The sequence below is a fragment of the Bidens hawaiensis genome, unplaced genomic scaffold (assembly GCF_021521415.1).
Source record: "Bidens hawaiensis isolate Kalapana, Puna unplaced genomic scaffold, B.hawaiensis_p1.1 tig00006061_1, whole genome shotgun sequence".
Classification (NCBI taxonomy): Eukaryota; Viridiplantae; Streptophyta; class Magnoliopsida; order Asterales; family Asteraceae; genus Bidens; species Bidens hawaiensis.
In genome coordinates this window covers 353,428-371,134 of record NW_027491400.1, presented here as the reverse complement: position 1 = coordinate 371,134, position 17,707 = coordinate 353,428, and positions in this window count along the sequence as shown.

Here is a 17,707-nt window from a genome sequence, read left to right as displayed (position 1 = left end):
GCCACGAGAAAGCTCTAGGGATATCAAATCGATCCGATTATTTCGTAGGGTCATAAAATATTCGAAGCAGGTCACCAGGACGGAAAATCTGGTCATTTTGGGTGAATAGCCCCATACTCAGTTTTTTCGGGCTGACGGTAAACACACCCCTTTGGCCGTAGTAGCAAAATTTCGAACGGGCCACGGAGGAGGACTAGGTATATCAAATCGATCCGATTCTTTCGTAGGGTCATAACGTATTCGATGCAGGTCCCCAGGACTGAAAATCTGATCATTTTGGGTGAATAGCCCCATACTCAGTTTTTTCGGGCTGACGGTGAACATACCCCTTTGGCCGTAGTAGCTAAATTTCGAACGGGCCACGGGGGAGCACTAAGGATATCAAATCGATCCGATTCTTTCGTAGGGCTATAAAATATTCGAAGCAGGTCTCCAGGACGGAAAATCGGGTCATTTTGGGTGAATATCCCCATACTCAGTTTTTTCGGGCTGACGGTGATCATACCCCTTTGGCCGTAGTAGCTAAATTTCAAACGGGCCACTGGAAAGCTCAAGGGATATCAAATCGATCCGATTCTTTCGTAAGGTCATAATATATTCGAAGCAGGTCTCCGGGACGGAAAAACAGGTCAATTTGGGTGAATAGCCCCATACTCAGTTTTTTCGGGCTGATGGTGAACATAACCCTTTGGCCGTAGTTGTAAAATTTCGAACGTGCCACGGAGGAGGTCTAGGGATATCAAATCGATCCGATTCTTTCGTAGGGTCATAAAATATTCGATGCAGGTCTTCAGGACGGAAAATCTGGTCATTTTGGATGAATAGCCCCATACTCAGTTTTTTCGGGCTGACGGTGAACACATCCCTTTGGCCGTAGTAGCTAAATTTCGAACGGGCCACGGGGGAGCACTAAGGATATCAAATCGATCCGATTCTTACGTAGGGTTATAAAATATTCGAAGCAGGTCTCCAGGACGGAAAATCGGGTATTTGGGTGAATATCCCCATACTTAGTTTTTTCGGGCTGACGGTGATCATACCCCTTTGGCCGTAGTAGCTAAATTTTGAACGGGCCACGGAGGAGGTCTAGGGATATCAAATCGATCCAATTCTTTTGTAGGGTCATAACATATTCGATGCAGGTCCCCAGGACTGAAAATCTGATCATTTTGGGTGAATAGCACCTTACTCAGTTTTTTCGGACTGACGGTGAACATACCTCTTTGGCCGTAGTAGCTAAATTTCGAACGGGCCACGGGGGAGCACTAAGGATATCAAATCGATCCGATTCTTTCGTAGGGTTATAAAATATTCGAAGCAGGTCTCCAGGACGGAAAATCGGGTCATTTTGGGTGAATATCCCCATACTCAGTTTTTTCGGGCTGACGGTGATCATACCCTTTTGGCCGTAGTAGCTAAATTTCGAACGGGCCACTGGAAAGCTCTAGGGATATCAAGTCGATCCGATTCTTTCGTATGGTCATAATATATTCGAAGCAAGTCTCCTGGACAGAAAATCTGGTCATTTTGGGTGAATAGCCCCATACTCAGTTTTTTCGGGCTGACGGTGAACACACCCCTTAGGCCTTAGTAGCAAAATTTCGAACGGGCCACGGGAAAGCTCTAGGGATATCAAATCGATCCGATTCTTTCGTAGGGTCATAAAATATTCGAAGCAGGTCACCAGGACGGAAAATCTGGTCATTTTGGGTGAATAGCCCCATACTCAGTTTTTTCGGGCTGACGGTGAACACACCCCGTTGGCCGTAGTAGCAAAATTTCGAACGGGCCACGGGAAAGCTCTAGGGATATCAAATCGATCCGATTCTTTCGTAGGGTCATAAAATATTCGAAGCAGGTCTCCAGGACGGAATCTGGTCATTTTGGGTGAATAGCCCCATACTCAGTTTTTTCGGGCTGACGGTGAACATACCCCTTTGGCAGTAGTAGCAAAATTTCGAACGGGCCACGGGGGAGGTCTAGGGATATCAAATCGATCCGATTCTTTCGTAGGTTCATAAAATATTCGAAGCAGGTCTCCAGGACGGAAAATCGGGTCATTTTGGGTGAATAGCCCCATACTCAGTTTTTTCGGGCTGACGGTGAACACACCCCTTTGGCCGTAGTAGCAAAATTTCGAACGGGCCAAGGGAAAGCTCTAGGGATATCAATTCGATCCGATTCTTTCGTAGGGTCATAAAATATTCGAAGCAGGTCACCAGGACGGAAAATCTGGTCATTTTGGGTGAATAGCCCCATACTCAGTTTTTTCGGGCTGACGGTGAACACACCCCTTAGGCCTTAGTAGCAAAATTTCGAACGGGCCACGGGAAAGCTCTAGGGATATCAAATCGATCCGATTCTTTCGTAGGGTCATAAAATATTCGAAGCAGGTCACCAGGACGGAAAATCTGGTCATTTTGGGTGAATAGCCCCATACTCAGTTTTTTCGGGCTGACGGTGAACACACCCCGTTGGCCGTAGTAGAAAAATTTCGAACGGGCCACGGGAAAGCTCTAGGGATATCAAATCGATCCGATTCTTTCGTAGGGTCATAAAATATTCGAAGCAGGTCTCCAGGACGGAATCTGGTCATTTTGGGTGAATAGCCCCATACTCAGTTTTTTCGGGCTGACGGTGAACATACCCCTTTGGCAGTAGTAGCAAAATTTCGAACGGGCCACGGGGGAGGTCTAGGGATATCAAATCGATCCGATTCTTTCGTAGGTTCATAAAATATTCGAAGCAGGTCTCCAGGACGGAAAATCGGGTCATTTTGGGTGAATAGCCCCATACTCAGTTTTTTCGGGCTGACGGTGAACACACCCCTTAGGCCGTAGTAGCTAAATTTCGAACGGGCCACGGGGGAGCACTAAGGATATCAAATCGATCCGATTCTTACGTAGGGTTATAAAATATTCGAAGCAGGTCTCCAGGACGGAAAATCGGGTATTTGAGTGAATATCCCCATCCTTAGTTTTTTCGGGCTGACGGTGATCATACCCCTTTGGCCGTAGTAGCTAAATTTTGAACGGGCCACGGAGGAGGTCTAGGGATATCAAATCGATCCGATTCTTTCGTAGGGTCATAACATATTCGATGCAGGTCCCCAGGACTGAAAATCTGATCATTTTGGGTGAATAGCACCTTACTCAGTTTTTTCGGACTGACGGTGAACATACCTCTTTGGCCATAGTAGCTAAATTTCGAACGGGCCACGGGGGAGCACTAAGGATATCAAATCGATCCGATTCTTTCGTAGGGTTATAAAATATTCGAAGCAGGTCTCCAGGACGGAAAATCGGGTCATTTTGGGTGAATATCCCCATACTCAGTTTTTTCGCGCTGACGGTGATCATACCCTTTTGGCCGTAGTAGCTAAATTTCGAACGGGCCACTGGAAAGCTCTAGGGATATCAAGTCGATCCGATTCTTTCGTAAGGTCATAATATATTCGAAGCAAGTCTCCTGGACAGAAAATCTGGTCATTTTGGGTGAATAGCCCCATACTCAGTTTTTTCGGGCTGACGGTGAACACACCCCTTAGGCCTTAGTAGCAAAATTTCGAACGGGCCACGGGAAAGCTCTAGGGATATCAAATCGATCCGATTCTTTCGTAGGGTCTTAAAATATTCGAAGCAGGTCACCAGGACGGAAAATCTGGTCATTTTGGGTGAATAGCCCCATACTCAGTTTTTTCGGGCTAACGGTGATCATACCCCTTTGGCCGTAGTAGCAAAATTTCGAACGGGCCACGGAGGAGGACTAGGTATATCAAATCGATCCGATTCTTTCGTAGGGTCATAACGTATTCGATGCAGGTCCCCAGGACTGAAAATCTGATCATTTTGGGTGAATAGCCCCATACTCAGTTTTTTCGGGCTGACGGTGAACATACCCCTTTGGCCGTAGTAGCTAAATTTCGAACGGGCCACGGGGGAGCACTAAGGATATCAAATCGATCCGATTCTTTCGTAGGGCTATAAAATATTCGAAGCAGGTCTCCAGGACGGAAAATCGGGTCATTTTGGGTGAATATCCCCATACTCAGTTTTTTCGGGCTGACGGTGATCATACCCCTTTGGCCGTAGTAGCTAAATTTCAAACGGGCCACTGGAAAGCTCAAGGGATATCAAATCGATCCGATTCTTTCGTAAGGTCATAATATATTCGAAGCAGGTCTCCGGGACGGAAAAACAGGTCAATTTGGGTGAATAGCCCCATACTCAGTTTTTTCGGGCTGATGGTGAACATAACCCTTTGGCCGTAGTTGTAAAATTTCGAACGTGCCACGGAGGAGGTCTAGGGATATCAAATCGATCCGATTCTATCGTAGGGTCATAAAATATTCGATGCAGGTCTTCAGGACGGAAAATCTGGTCATTTTGGATGAATAGCCCCATACTCAGTTTTTTCGGGCTGACGGTGAACACATCCCTTTGGCCGTAGTAGCTAAATTTCGAACGGGCCACGGGGGAGCACTAAGGATATCAAATCGATCCGATTCTTACGTAGGGTTATAAAATATTCGAAGCAGGTCTCCAGGACGGAAAATCGGGTATTTGGGTGAATATCCCCATACTTAGTTTTTTCGGGCTGACGGTGATCATACCCCTTTGGCCGTAGTAGCTAAATTTTGAACGGGCCACGGAGGAGGTCTAGGGATATCAAATCGATCCAATTCTTTTGTAGGGTCATAACATATTCGATGCAGGTCCCCAGGACTGAAAATCTGATCATTTTGGGTGAATAGCACCTTACTCAGTTTTTTCGGACTGACGGTGAACATACCTCTTTGGCCGTAGTAGCTAAATTTCGAACGGGCCACGGGGGAGCACTAAGGATATCAAATCGATCCGATTCTTTCGTAGGGTTATAAAATATTCGAAGCAGGTCTCCAGGACGGAAAATCGGGTCATTTTGGGTGAATATCCCCATACTCAGTTTTTTCGGGCTGACGGTGATCATACCCTTTTGGCCGTAGTAGCTAAATTTCGAACGGGCCACTGGAAAGCTCTAGGGATATCAAGTCGATCCGATTCTTTCGTATGGTCATAATATATTCGAAGCAAGTCTCCTGGACAGAAAATCTGGTCATTTTGGGTGAATAGCCCCATACTCAGTTTTTTCGGGCTGACGGTGAACACACCCCTTAGGCCTTAGTAGCAAAATTTCGAACGGGCCACGGGAAAGCTCTAGGGATATCAAATCGATCCGATTCTTTCGTAGGGTCATAAAATATTCGAAGCAGGTCACCAGGACGGAAAATCTGGTCATTTTGGGTGAATAGCCCCATACTCAGTTTTTTCGGGCTGACGGTGAACACACCCCGTTGGCCGTAGTAGCAAAATTTCGAACGGGCCACGGGAAAGCTCTAGGGATATCAAATCGATCCGATTCTTTCGTAGGGTCATAAAATATTCGAAGCAGGTCTCCAGGACGGAATCTGGTCATTTTGGGTGAATAGCCCCATACTCAGTTTTTTCGGGCTGACGGTGAACATACCCCTTTGGCAGTAGTAGCAAAATTTCGAACGGGCCACGGGGGAGGTCTAGGGATATCAAATCGATCCGATTTTTTCGTAGGTTCATAAAATATTCGAAGCAGGTCTCCAGGACGGAAAATCGGGTCATTTTGGGTGAATAGCCCCATACTCAGTTTTTTCGGGCTGACGGTGAACACACCCCTTTGGCCGTAGTAGCAAAATTTCGAACGGGCCAAGGGAAAGCTCTAGGGATATCAAATCGATCCGATTCTTTCGTAGGGTCATAAAATATTCGAAGCAGGTCACCAGGACGGAAAATCTGGTCATTTTGGGTGAATAGCCCCATACTCAGTTTTTTCGGGCTGACGGTGAACACACCCTTAGGCCTTAGTAGCAAAATTTCGAACGGGCCACGGGAAAGCTCTAGGGATATCAAATCGATCCGATTCTTTCGTAGGGTCATAAAATATTCGAAGCAGGTCACCAGGACGGAAAATCTGGTCATTTTGGGTGAATAGCCCCATACTCAGTTTTTTCGGGCTGACGGTGAACACACCCCGTTGGCCGTAGTAGCAAAATTTCGAACGGGCCACGGGAAAGCTCTAGGGATATCAAATCGATCCGATTCTTTCGTAGGGTCATAAAATATTCGAAGCAGGTCTCCAGGACGGAATCTGGTCATTTTGGGTGAATAGCCCCATACTCAGTTTTTTCGGGCTGACGGTGAACATACCCCTTTGGCAGTAGTAGCAAAATTTCGAACGGGCCACGGGGGAGGTCTAGGGATATCAAATCGATCCGATTCTTTCGCAGGTTCATAAAATATTCGAAGCAGGTCTCCAGGACGGAAAATCGGGTCATTTTGGGTGAATAGCCCCATACTCAGTTTTTTCGGGCTGACGGTGAACACACCCCTTTGGCCGTAGTAGCAAAATTTCGAACGGGCCAAGGGAAAGCTCTAGGGATATCAAATCGATCCGATTCTTTCGTAGGGTCATAAAATATTCGAAGCAGGTCACCAGGACGGAAAATCGGGTCATTTTGGGTGAATAGCCCCATACTCAGTTTTTTCGGGCTGACGATGAACATACCCCTTTGGCCTTAGTAGCAAAATTTCGAACGGGCCACGAAAAAGCTCTAGGGTTATCAAATCGATCCGATTCTTTCGTAGGGTCATAAAATATTCGAAGCAGGTCTCCAGGACCGAGAATCTGGTCATTTTGGGTGAATAGCCCCAAACTCAGTTTTCTCGGGCTGACGGTGAACATACCCCTTTGGCTGTAGTAGCAAAATTTCGAACGGGCCACGGGGGAGGTCTAGGGATATCAAATCGATCCGATTCTTTCGTAGGTTCATAAAATATTCGAAGCAGGTCTCCTGGACGGAAAATCTGGTCATTTTGCGTGAATAGCCCCATACTCAGTTTTTTCGGGCTGACAGTGAACATACCCCTTTGGCCGTAGTAGCAAAATTTCGAACGGGCCACGGAGGAGGACTAGGTATATCAAATCGATCCGATTCTTTCGTAGGGTCATAAAATATTCGATGCTGGTCCCCAGGACTGAAAATCTGATCATTTTGGGTGAATAGCCCCATACTCAGTTTTTTCGGGCTGACGGTGAACATACCCCTTTGGCCGTAGTAGCTAAATTTCGAACGGGCCACGGGGGAGCACTAAGGATATCAAATCGATCCGATTCTTTCGTAGGGTTATAAATATTCGAAGCAGGTCTCCAGGACGGAAAATCGGGTCATTTTGGGTGAATATCCCCATACTCAGTTTTTTCGGGCTGACGGTGATCATACCCCTTTGGCCGTAGTAGCTAAATTTCGAACGGGCCACGGAGGAGGTCTAGGGATATAAAATCGATCCGATTCTTTCGTAGGGTCATAACATATTCGATTCAGGTCCCCAGGACTGAAAATCCGATCATTTTGGGTGAATAGCCCCTTACTCAGTTTTTTCGGGCTGACGGTGAACACACCCCTTTGGCCGTAGAAGGAAAGTTTCGAACGGGCCAAGGGAAAGCTCTAGGGATATCAAATCGATCCGATTCTTTCGTTGGGTCATAAAATATTCGAAGCAGGTCACCAGGACGGAAAATCGGGTCATTTTGGGTGAATAGCCCCATACTCAGTTTTTTCGGGCTGACGGTGATCACACCCCTTTGGCCGTAGTAGCAAAATTTCGAACGGGCCACGGGAAAGCTCTAGGGATATCAAATCGATCTGATTCTTTCGTAGGGTCATAAAATATTCGAAGCAGGTCTCCAGGACGGAGAATCTGGTCATTTTGGGTGAATAGCCCCATACTCAGTTTTTTCGGGCTGACGGTGAACATACCCCATTGGCAGTAGTAGCAAAATTTCGAACGGGCCACGGGGGAGGTCTAGGGATATCAAATAGATCCGATTCTTTTGTAGGTTCATAAAGTATTCGAAGCAGGTCTCCACGACGGAAAATCGGGTCATTTTGGGTGAATATCCCCATACTCAGTTTTTTCGGGCTAACGGTGATCATACCCCTTTGGCCGTAATAGCAAAATTTCGAACGGGCCACGGAGGAGGACTAGGTATATCAAATCGATCCGATTCTTTCGTAGGGTCGTAACATATTCGATGCAGGTCCCCAGGACTGAAAATCTGATCATTTTGGGTGAATAGCCCCATACTCAGTTTTTTCGGGCTAACGGTGAACCTACCCCTTTGGCCGTAGTAGCTAAATTTCGAACGGGCCACGGGGGAGCACTAAGGATATCAAATTGATCTGATTCTTTCGTAGGGTTATAAAATATTCGAAGCAGGTCTCCAGGACGGAAAATCGGGTCATTTTGGATGAATATCCCCATACTCAGTTTTTTTGGGCTGACGGTGATCATACCCCTTTGGCCGTAGTAGCTAAATTTCGAACGGGCCACTGGAAAGCTCAAGAGATATCAAATCGATCCGATTCTTTCGTAAGGTCATAATATATTCGAAGCAGGTCTCCTGGACGGAAAATCAGGTCAATTTGGGTGAATAGCCCCATACTCAGTTTTTTCGGGCTGATGGTGAACATACCACTTTGGCCGTAGTTGTAAAATTTCGAACGGGCCACGGAGGAAGTCTAGGGATATCAAATCGATCCGATTCTTTCGTAGGGTCATAAAATATTCGATGCAGGTCTTCAGGACGGAAAATCTGGTCATTTTGGGTGAATAGCCCCATACTCAGTTTTTTCGGGCTGACGGTGAACACACCCCTTTGGCCGTAGTAGCTAAATTTCGAACGGGCCACGGGGGAGCATTAAGGATATCAAATCGATCCGATTCTTTCGTAGGGTTATAAAATATTCGAAGCAGGTCTCCATGACGGAAAATCGGGTCATTTTGGGTGAATATCCCCATACTTAGTTTTTTCGGGCTGACGGTGATCATACCCCTTTGGCCGTAGTAGCTAAATTTCGAACGGGCCACGGAGGAGGTCTAGGGATATCAAATCGATCCTATTCTTTCGTAGGGTCATAACATATTCGATGCAGGTCCCCAGGACTGAAAATATGATCATTTTGGGTGAATAGCACCTTACTCAGTTTTTTCGGACTGACGGTGAACATACCCCTTTGGCCGTAGTAGCTTAATTTCGAACGGGCCACGGGGGAGCACTAAGGATATCAAATCGATCCGATTCTTTCGTAGGGTTATAAAATAATCGAAGTAGGTCTCCAGGACGGAAAATCGGGTCATTTTGGGTGAATATCCCCATACTCAGTTTTTTCGGGCTGACGGTGATCATACCCCTTTGGCCGTAGTAGCTAAATTTCGAACGGGCCACTGGAAAGCTCTAGGGATATCAAGTCGAGCCGATTCTTTCGTAAGGTCATAATATATTCGAAGCAGGTCTCCTGGACAGAAAATCTGGTCATTTTGGGTGAATAGCCCCATACTCAGTTTTTTCGGGCTAACGGTGAACACACCCCTTAGGCCTTAGTAGCAAAATTTCGAACGGGCCACGGGAAAGCTCTAGGGATATCAAATCGATCCGATTCTTTCGTAGGGTCATAAAATATTCGAAGCAGGTCACCAGGACGGAAAATCTGGTCATTTTGGGTGAATAGCCCCATACTCAGTTTTTTCGGGCTGACGGTGAACATACCCCTTTGGCCGTAGTTGTAAAATTTCGAACCGGCCACGGAGGAGGTCTAGGGATATCAAATCGATCCGATTCTTTCGTAGGGTCATAAAATATTCGATGCAGGTCTCCAGGACGGAAAATCTGGTCATTTTGGGTGAATAGCCCCATACTCAGTTTTTTCGATCTGACGGTGAACATACCCCTTTGGCCGTAGTAGCAAAATTTTGAACGGGCCACGGGAAAGCTCTAAGGATATCAAATCGATCCGATTCTTTCGTAGGGTCATAAAATATTCGAAGCAGGTCTCCAGGACGGAAAATCCGGTCATTTGGGTGAATAGCCCCATACTCAGTTTTTTCGGGCTGACGGTGAACATACCCCTTTGGCAGTAGTAGCAAAATATCGAACGGGCCACGGGGGAGGTCTAGGGATATCAAATCGATCCGATTCTTTCGTAGGTTCATAAAATATTCAAAGCAGGTCTCCAGGACGGAAAATCTGGTCATTTTGCGTGAATAGCCCCATACTCAGGTTTTTCGGGCTGATAGTGAACATACACTTTGGCCGTAGTAGCAAATTTCGAACGGGCCACGGGAAATCTCTAGGGATATCAAATCGATCCGATTCTTTCGTAGGGTTATAAAATATTCGAAGCAGGTTACCAGGACGGAAAATCTGGTCATTTTGGGTGAATAGCCCCATACTCAGTTTTTTCGGGCTGACGGTGAACATACCCCTTTGGCCGTAGTTTTAAAATTTCGAACGGGCCACGAAGGAGGTCTAGGGATATCAAATCGATCCGATTCTTTCGTAGGGTCATAAAATATTCGATGCAGGTCTCCAGGACTGAAAATCTGGTCATTTTGGGTGAATAGCCTCATACTCAGTTTTTTCGGGCTGACGGTGAACACACCCCTTTGGCCGTAGTAGCAAAATTTCGAACGGGCAACGGGAAAGATCTAGGGATATCAAATCGATCCGATTCTTTCGTAGGGTAATAAAATATTCGAAGCAGGTCACCAGGACGGAAAATCTGGTCATTTTGGGTAAATAGCCCCATACTCAGTTTTTTCGGGCTGACGGTGAACACACCCCTTTGGCCGTAATAGCAAAATTTCGAACGGGCCAAGGGAAAGCTCTAGGGATATCAAATCGATCCGATTCTTTCGTAGGGTCATAAAATATTCGAAGCAGGTCACCAGGACGGAAAATCGGGTCATTTTGGGTGAATAGCCCCATACTCAGTTTTTTCGGGCTGACGGTGAACACACCCCTTTGGCCGTAGTAGCAAAATTTCGAACGGGCCACGGGAAAGCATTAGGGATATCAAATCGATCCGATTCTTTCGTAGGGTCATAAAATATTCGAAGCAGTTCTCCAGGACGGAGAATCTGGTCATTTTGGGTGAATAGCCCCATACTCAGTTTTTTCGGGCTGACGGTGAACATACCCCTTTGGCAGTAGTAGCAAAATTTCGAACGGGCCACGGGGGAGGTCTAGGGATATCAAATCGATCCGATTCTTTCGTAGGTTCATAAAATATTCGAAGCAGGTCTCCAAGACGGAAAATCGGGTCATTTTGGGTGAATATCCCCATACTCAGTTTTTTCGGGCTAACGGTGATCATACCCCTTTGGCCGTAGTAGCAAAATTTCGAACGGGCCACGGAGGAGGACTAGGTAAATCAAATCGATCCGATTCTTTCGTAGGGTCATAACATATTCGATGCAGGTCCCCAGGACTGAAAATCTGATCATTTTGGGTGAATAGCCCCATACTCAGTTTTTTCGGGCTGATGGTGAACATACCCCTTTGGCCGTAGTATCTAAATTTCGAACGGGCCACGGGGGAGCACTAAGGATATCAAATCGATCCGATTCTTTCGTAGGGTTATAAAATATTCGAAGCAGGTCTCCAGGACGGAAAATCGGGTCATTTTGGGTGAATATCCCCATACTCAGTTTTTTCGGGCTGACGGTGATCATACCCCTTTGGCCGTAGTAGCTAAATTTCGAACGGGCCACGGAGGAGGTCTAGGGATATAAAATCGATCCGATTCTTTCGTAGGGTCATAACATATTCGATTCAGGTCCCCAGGACTGAAAATCCGATCATTTTGGGTGAATAGCCCCTTACTCAGTTTTTTCGGGCTGACGGTGAACACACCCCTTTGGCCGTAGAAGGAAAGTTTCGAACGGGCCAAGGGAAAGCTCTAGGGATATCAAATCGATCCGATTCTTTCGTTGGGTCATAAAATATTCGAAGCAGGTCACCAGGACGGAAAATCGGGTCATTTTGGGTGAATAGCCCCATACTCAGTTTTTTCGGGCTGACGGTGATCACACCCCTTTGGCCGTAGTAGCAAAATTTCGAACGGGCCACGGGAAAGCTCTAGGGATATCAAATCGATCTGATTCTTTCGTAGGGTCATAAAATATTCGAAGCAGGTCTCCAGGACGGAGAATCTGGTCATTTTGGGTGAATAGCCCCATACTCAGTTTTTTCGGGCTGACGGTGAACATACCCCATTGGCAGTAGTAGCAAAATTTCGAACGGGCCACGGGGGAGGTCTAGGGATATCAAATAGATCCGATTCTTTTGTAGGTTCATAAAGTATTCGAAGCAGGTCTCCACGACGGAAAATCGGGTCATTTTGGGTGAATATCCCCATACTCAGTTTTTTCGGGCTAACGGTGATCATACCCCTTTGGCCGTAATAGCAAAATTTCGAACGGGCCACGGAGGAGGACTAGGTATATCAAATCGATCCGATTCTTTCGTAGGGTCGTAACATATTCGATGCAGGTCCCCAGGACTGAAAATCTGATCATTTTGGGTGAATAGCCCCATACTCAGTTTTTTCGGGCTAACGGTGAACCTACCCCTTTGGCCGTAGTAGCTAAATTTCGAACGGGCCACGGGGGAGCACTAAGGATATCAAATTGATCTGATTCTTTCGTAGGGTTATAAAATATTCGAAGCAGGTCTCCAGGACGGAAAATCGGGTCATTTTGGATGAATATCCCCATACTCAGTTTTTTTGGGCTGACGGTGATCATACCCCTTTGGCCGTAGTAGCTAAATTTCGAACGGGCCACTGGAAAGCTCAAGAGATATCAAATCGATCCGATTCTTTCGTAAGGTCATAATATATTCGAAGCAGGTCTCCTGGACGGAAAATCAGGTCAATTTGGGTGAATAGCCCCATACTCAGTTTTTTCGGGCTGATGGTGAACATACCACTTTGGCCGTAGTTGTAAAATTTCGAACGGGCCACGGAGGAAGTCTAGGGATATCAAATCGATCCGATTCTTTCGTAGGGTCATAAAATATTCGATGCAGGTCTTCAGGACGGAAAATCTGGTCATTTTGGGTGAATAGCCCCATACTCAGTTTTTTCGGGCTGACGGTGAACACACCCCTTTGGCCGTAGTAGCTAAATTTCGAACGGGCCACGGGGGAGCATTAAGGATATCAAATCGATCCGATTCTTTCGTAGGGTTATAAAATATTCGAAGCAGGTCTCCATGACGGAAAATCGGGTCATTTTGGGTGAATATCCCCATACTTAGTTTTTTCGGGCTGACGGTGATCATACCCCTTTGGCCGTAGTAGCTAAATTTCGAACGGGCCACGGAGGAGGTCTAGGGATATCAAATCGATCCTATTCTTTCGTAGGGTCATAACATATTCGATGCAGGTCCCCAGGACTGAAAATATGATCATTTTGGGTGAATAGCAACTTACTCAGTTTTTTCGGACTGACGGTGAACATACCCCTTTGGCCGTAGTAGCTTAATTTCGAACGGGCCACGGGGGAGCACTAAGGATATCAAATCGATCCGATTCTTTCGTAGGGTTATAAAATAATCGAAGTAGGTCTCCAGGACGGAAAATCGGGTCATTTTGGGTGAATATCCCCATACTCAGTTTTTTCGGGCTGACGGTGATCATACCCCTTTGGCCGTAGTAGCTAAATTTCGAACGGGCCACTGGAAAGCTCTAGGGATATCAAGTCGAGCCGATTCTTTCGTAAGGTCATAATATATTCGAAGCAGGTCTCCTGGACAGAAAATCTGGTCATTTTGGGTGAATAGCCCCATACTCAGTTTTTTCGGGCTAACGGTGAACACACCCCTTAGGCCTTAGTAGCAAAATTTCGAACGGGCCACGGGAAAGCTCTAGGGATATCAAATCGATCCGATTCTTTCGTAGGGTCATAAAATATTCGAAGCAGGTCACCAGGACGGAAAATCTGGTCATTTTGGGTGAATAGCCCCATACTCAGTTTTTTCGGGCTGACGGTGAACATACCCCTTTGGCCGTAGTTGTAAAATTTCGAACCGGCCACGGAGGAGGTCTAGGGATATCAAATCGATCCGATTCTTTCGTAGGGTCATAAAATATTCGATGCAGGTCTCCAGGACGGAAAATCTGGTCATTTTGGGTGAATATCCCCATACTCAGTTTTTTCGATCTGACGGTGAACATACCCCTTTGGCCGTAGTAGCAAAATTTTGAACGGGCCACGGGAAAGCTCTAAGGATATCAAATCGATCCGATTCTTTCGTAGGGTCATAAAATATTCGAAGCAGGTCTCCAGGACGGAAAATCCGGTCATTTGGGTGAATAGCCCCATACTCAGTTTTTTCGGGCTGACGGTGAACATACCCCTTTGGCAGTAGTAGCAAAATATCGAACGGGCCACGGGGGAGGTCTAGGGATATCAAATCGATCCGATTCTTTCGTAGGTTCATAAAATATTCAAAGCAGGTCTCCAGGACGGAAAATCTGGTCATTTTGCGTGAATAGCCCCATACTCAGGTTTTTCGGGCTGATAGTGAACATACACTTTGGCCGTAGTAGCAAATTTCGAACGGGCCACGGGAAATCTCTAGGGATATCAAATCGATCCGATTCTTTCGTAGGGTTATAAAATATTCGAAGCAGGTTACCAGGACGGAAAATCTGGTCATTTTGGGTGAATAGCCCCATACTCAGTTTTTTCGGGCTGACGGTGAACATACCCCTTTGGCCGTAGTTTTAAAATTTCGAACGGGCCACGAAGGAGGTCTAGGGATATCAAATCGATCCGATTCTTTCGTAGGGTCATAAAATATTCGATGCAGGTCTCCAGGACTGAAAATCTGGTCATTTTGGGTGAATAGCCTCATACTCAGTTTTTTCGGGCTGACGGTGAACACACCCCTTTGGCCGTAGTAGCAAAATTTCGAACGGGCAACGGGAAAGATCTAGGGATATCAAATCGATCCGATTCTTTCGTAGGGTAATAAAATATTCGAAGCAGGTCACCAGGACGGAAAATCTGGTCATTTTGGGTAAATAGCCCCATACTCAGTTTTTTCGGGCTGACGGTGAACACACCCCTTTGGCCGTAATAGCAAAATTTCGAACGGGCCAAGGGAAAGCTCTAGGGATATCAAATCGATCCGATTCTTTCGTAGGGTCATAAAATATTCGAAGCAGGTCACCAGGACGGAAAATCGGGTCATTTTGGGTGAATAGCCCCATACTCAGTTTTTTCGGGCTGACGGTGAACACACCCCTTTGGCCGTAGTAGCAAAATTTCGAACGGGCCACGGGAAAGCATTAGGGATATCAAATCGATCCGATTCTTTCGTAGGGTCATAAAATATTCGAAGCAGTTCTCCAGGACGGAGAATCTGGTCATTTTGGGTGAATAGCCCCATACTCAGTTTTTTCGGGCTGACGGTGAACATACCCCTTTGGCAGTAGTAGCAAAATTTCGAACGGGCCACGGGGGAGGTCTAGGGATATCAAATCGATCCGATTCTTTCGTAGGTTCATAAAATATTCGAAGCAGGTCTCCAAGACGGAAAATCGGGTCATTTTGGGTGAATATCCCCATACTCAGTTTTTTCGGGCTAACGGTGATCATACCCCTTTGGCCGTAGTAGCAAAATTTCGAACGGGCCACGGAGGAGGACTAGGTAAATCAAATCGATCCGATTCTTTCGTAGGGTCATAACATATTCGATGCAGGTCCCCAGGACTGAAAATCTGATCATTTTGGGTGAATAGCCCCATACTCAGTTTTTTCGGGCTGATGGTGAACATACCCCTTTGGCCGTAGTATCTAAATTTCGAACGGGCCACGGGGGAGCACTAAGGATATCAAATCGATCCGATTCTTTCGTAGGGTTATAAAATATTCGAAGCAGGTCTCCAGGACGGAAAATCGGGTCATTTTGGGTGAATATCCCCATACTCAGTTTTTTCGGGCTGACGGTGATCATACCCCTTTGGCCGTAGTAGCTAAATTTCGAACGGGCCACTGGAAAGCTCAAGGGATATCAAATCGATCCGATTCTTTCGTAAGGTCATAATATATTCGAAGCAGGTCTCCTGGACGGAAAATCAGGTCAATTTGGGTGAATAGCCCCATACTCAGTTTTTTCGGGCTGATGGTGAACATAACCTTTTGGCCGTAGTTGTAAAATTTCGAACGTGCCACGGAGGAGGTCTAGGGATATCAAATCGATCCGATTCTTTCGTAGGGTCATAAAATATTCGATGCAAGTCTTCAGGACGGAAAATCTGGTCATTTTGGATGAATAGCCCCATATTCAGTTTTTTCGGGCTGACGGTGAACACACCCCTTTGGCCGTAGTAGCTAAATTTCGAACGGGCCACGGGGGAGCACTAAGGATATCAAATCGATCCGATTCTTTCGTAGGGTTATAAAATATTCGAAGCAGGTCTCCATGAAGGAAAATCGGGTATTTGGGTGAATATCCCCATACTTAGTTTTTTCGGGCTGACGGTGATCATACCCCTTTGGCCGTAGTAGCTAAATTTTTAACGGGCCACGGAGGAGGTCTAGGGATATCAAATCGATCCGATTCTTTCGTAGGGTCATAACATATTCGATGCATGTCCCCAGGATTGAAAATCTGATCATTTTGGGTGAATAGCACCTTACTCAGTTTTTTCGGACCGACGGTGAACATACCTCTTTGGCCGTAGTAGCTAAATTTCGAACGGGCCACGGGGGAGCACTAAGGATATCAAATCGATCCGATTCTTTCGTAGGGTTATAAAATATTCGAAGCAGGTCTCCAGGACGGAAAATCGGGTCATTTTGGGTGAATATCCCCATACTCAGTTTTTTCGGGCTGACGGTGATCATACCCTTTTGGCCGTAGTAGCTAAATTTCGAACGGGCCACTGGAAAGCTCTAGGGATATCAAGTCGATCCGATTCTTTCGTAAGGTCATAATATATTCGAAGCAAGTCTCCTGGACAGAAAATCTGGTCATTTTGGGTGAATAGCCCCATACTCAGTTTTTTCGGGCTGACGGTGAACACACCCCTTAGGCCTTAGTAGCAAAATTTCGAACGGGCCACGGGAAAGCTTTAGGGATATCAAATCGATCCGATTCTTTCGTAAGGTCATAAAATATTCGAAGCAGGTCACCAGGACGGAAAATCTGGTCATTTTGGGTGAATAGCCCCATACTCAGTTTTTTCGGGCTGACGGTGAACACACCCCTTTGGCCGTAGTTGCAAAATTTCGAACGGGCCACGTGAAAGCTCTAGGGATATCAAATCGATCCGATTCTTTCGTAGGGTCATAAAATATTCGAAGCAGGTCTCCAGGACGGAATCTGGTCATTTTGGGTGAATAGCCCCATACTCAGTTTTTTCGGGCTGACGGTGAACATACCCCTTTGGCAGTAGTAGCAAAATTTCGAACGGGCCACGGGGGAGGTCTTGGGATATCAAATCGATCCGATTCTTTCGTAGGTTCATAAAATATTCGAAGCAGGTCTCCAGGACGGAAAATCGGGTCATTTTGGGTGAATAGCCCCATACTCAGTTTTTTCAGGCTGACGGTGAACACACCCCTTTGGCCGTAGTAGCAAAATTTCGAACGGGCCAAGGGAAAGCTCTAGGGATATCAAATCGATCCGATTCTTTCGTAGGGTCATAAAATATTCGAAGCAGGTAACCAGGACGGAAAATCGGGTCATTTTGGGTGAATAGCCCCATACTCAGTTTTTTCGGGCTGACGATGAACATACCACTTTGGCCTTAGTAGCAAAATTTCGAACGGGCCACGAAAAAG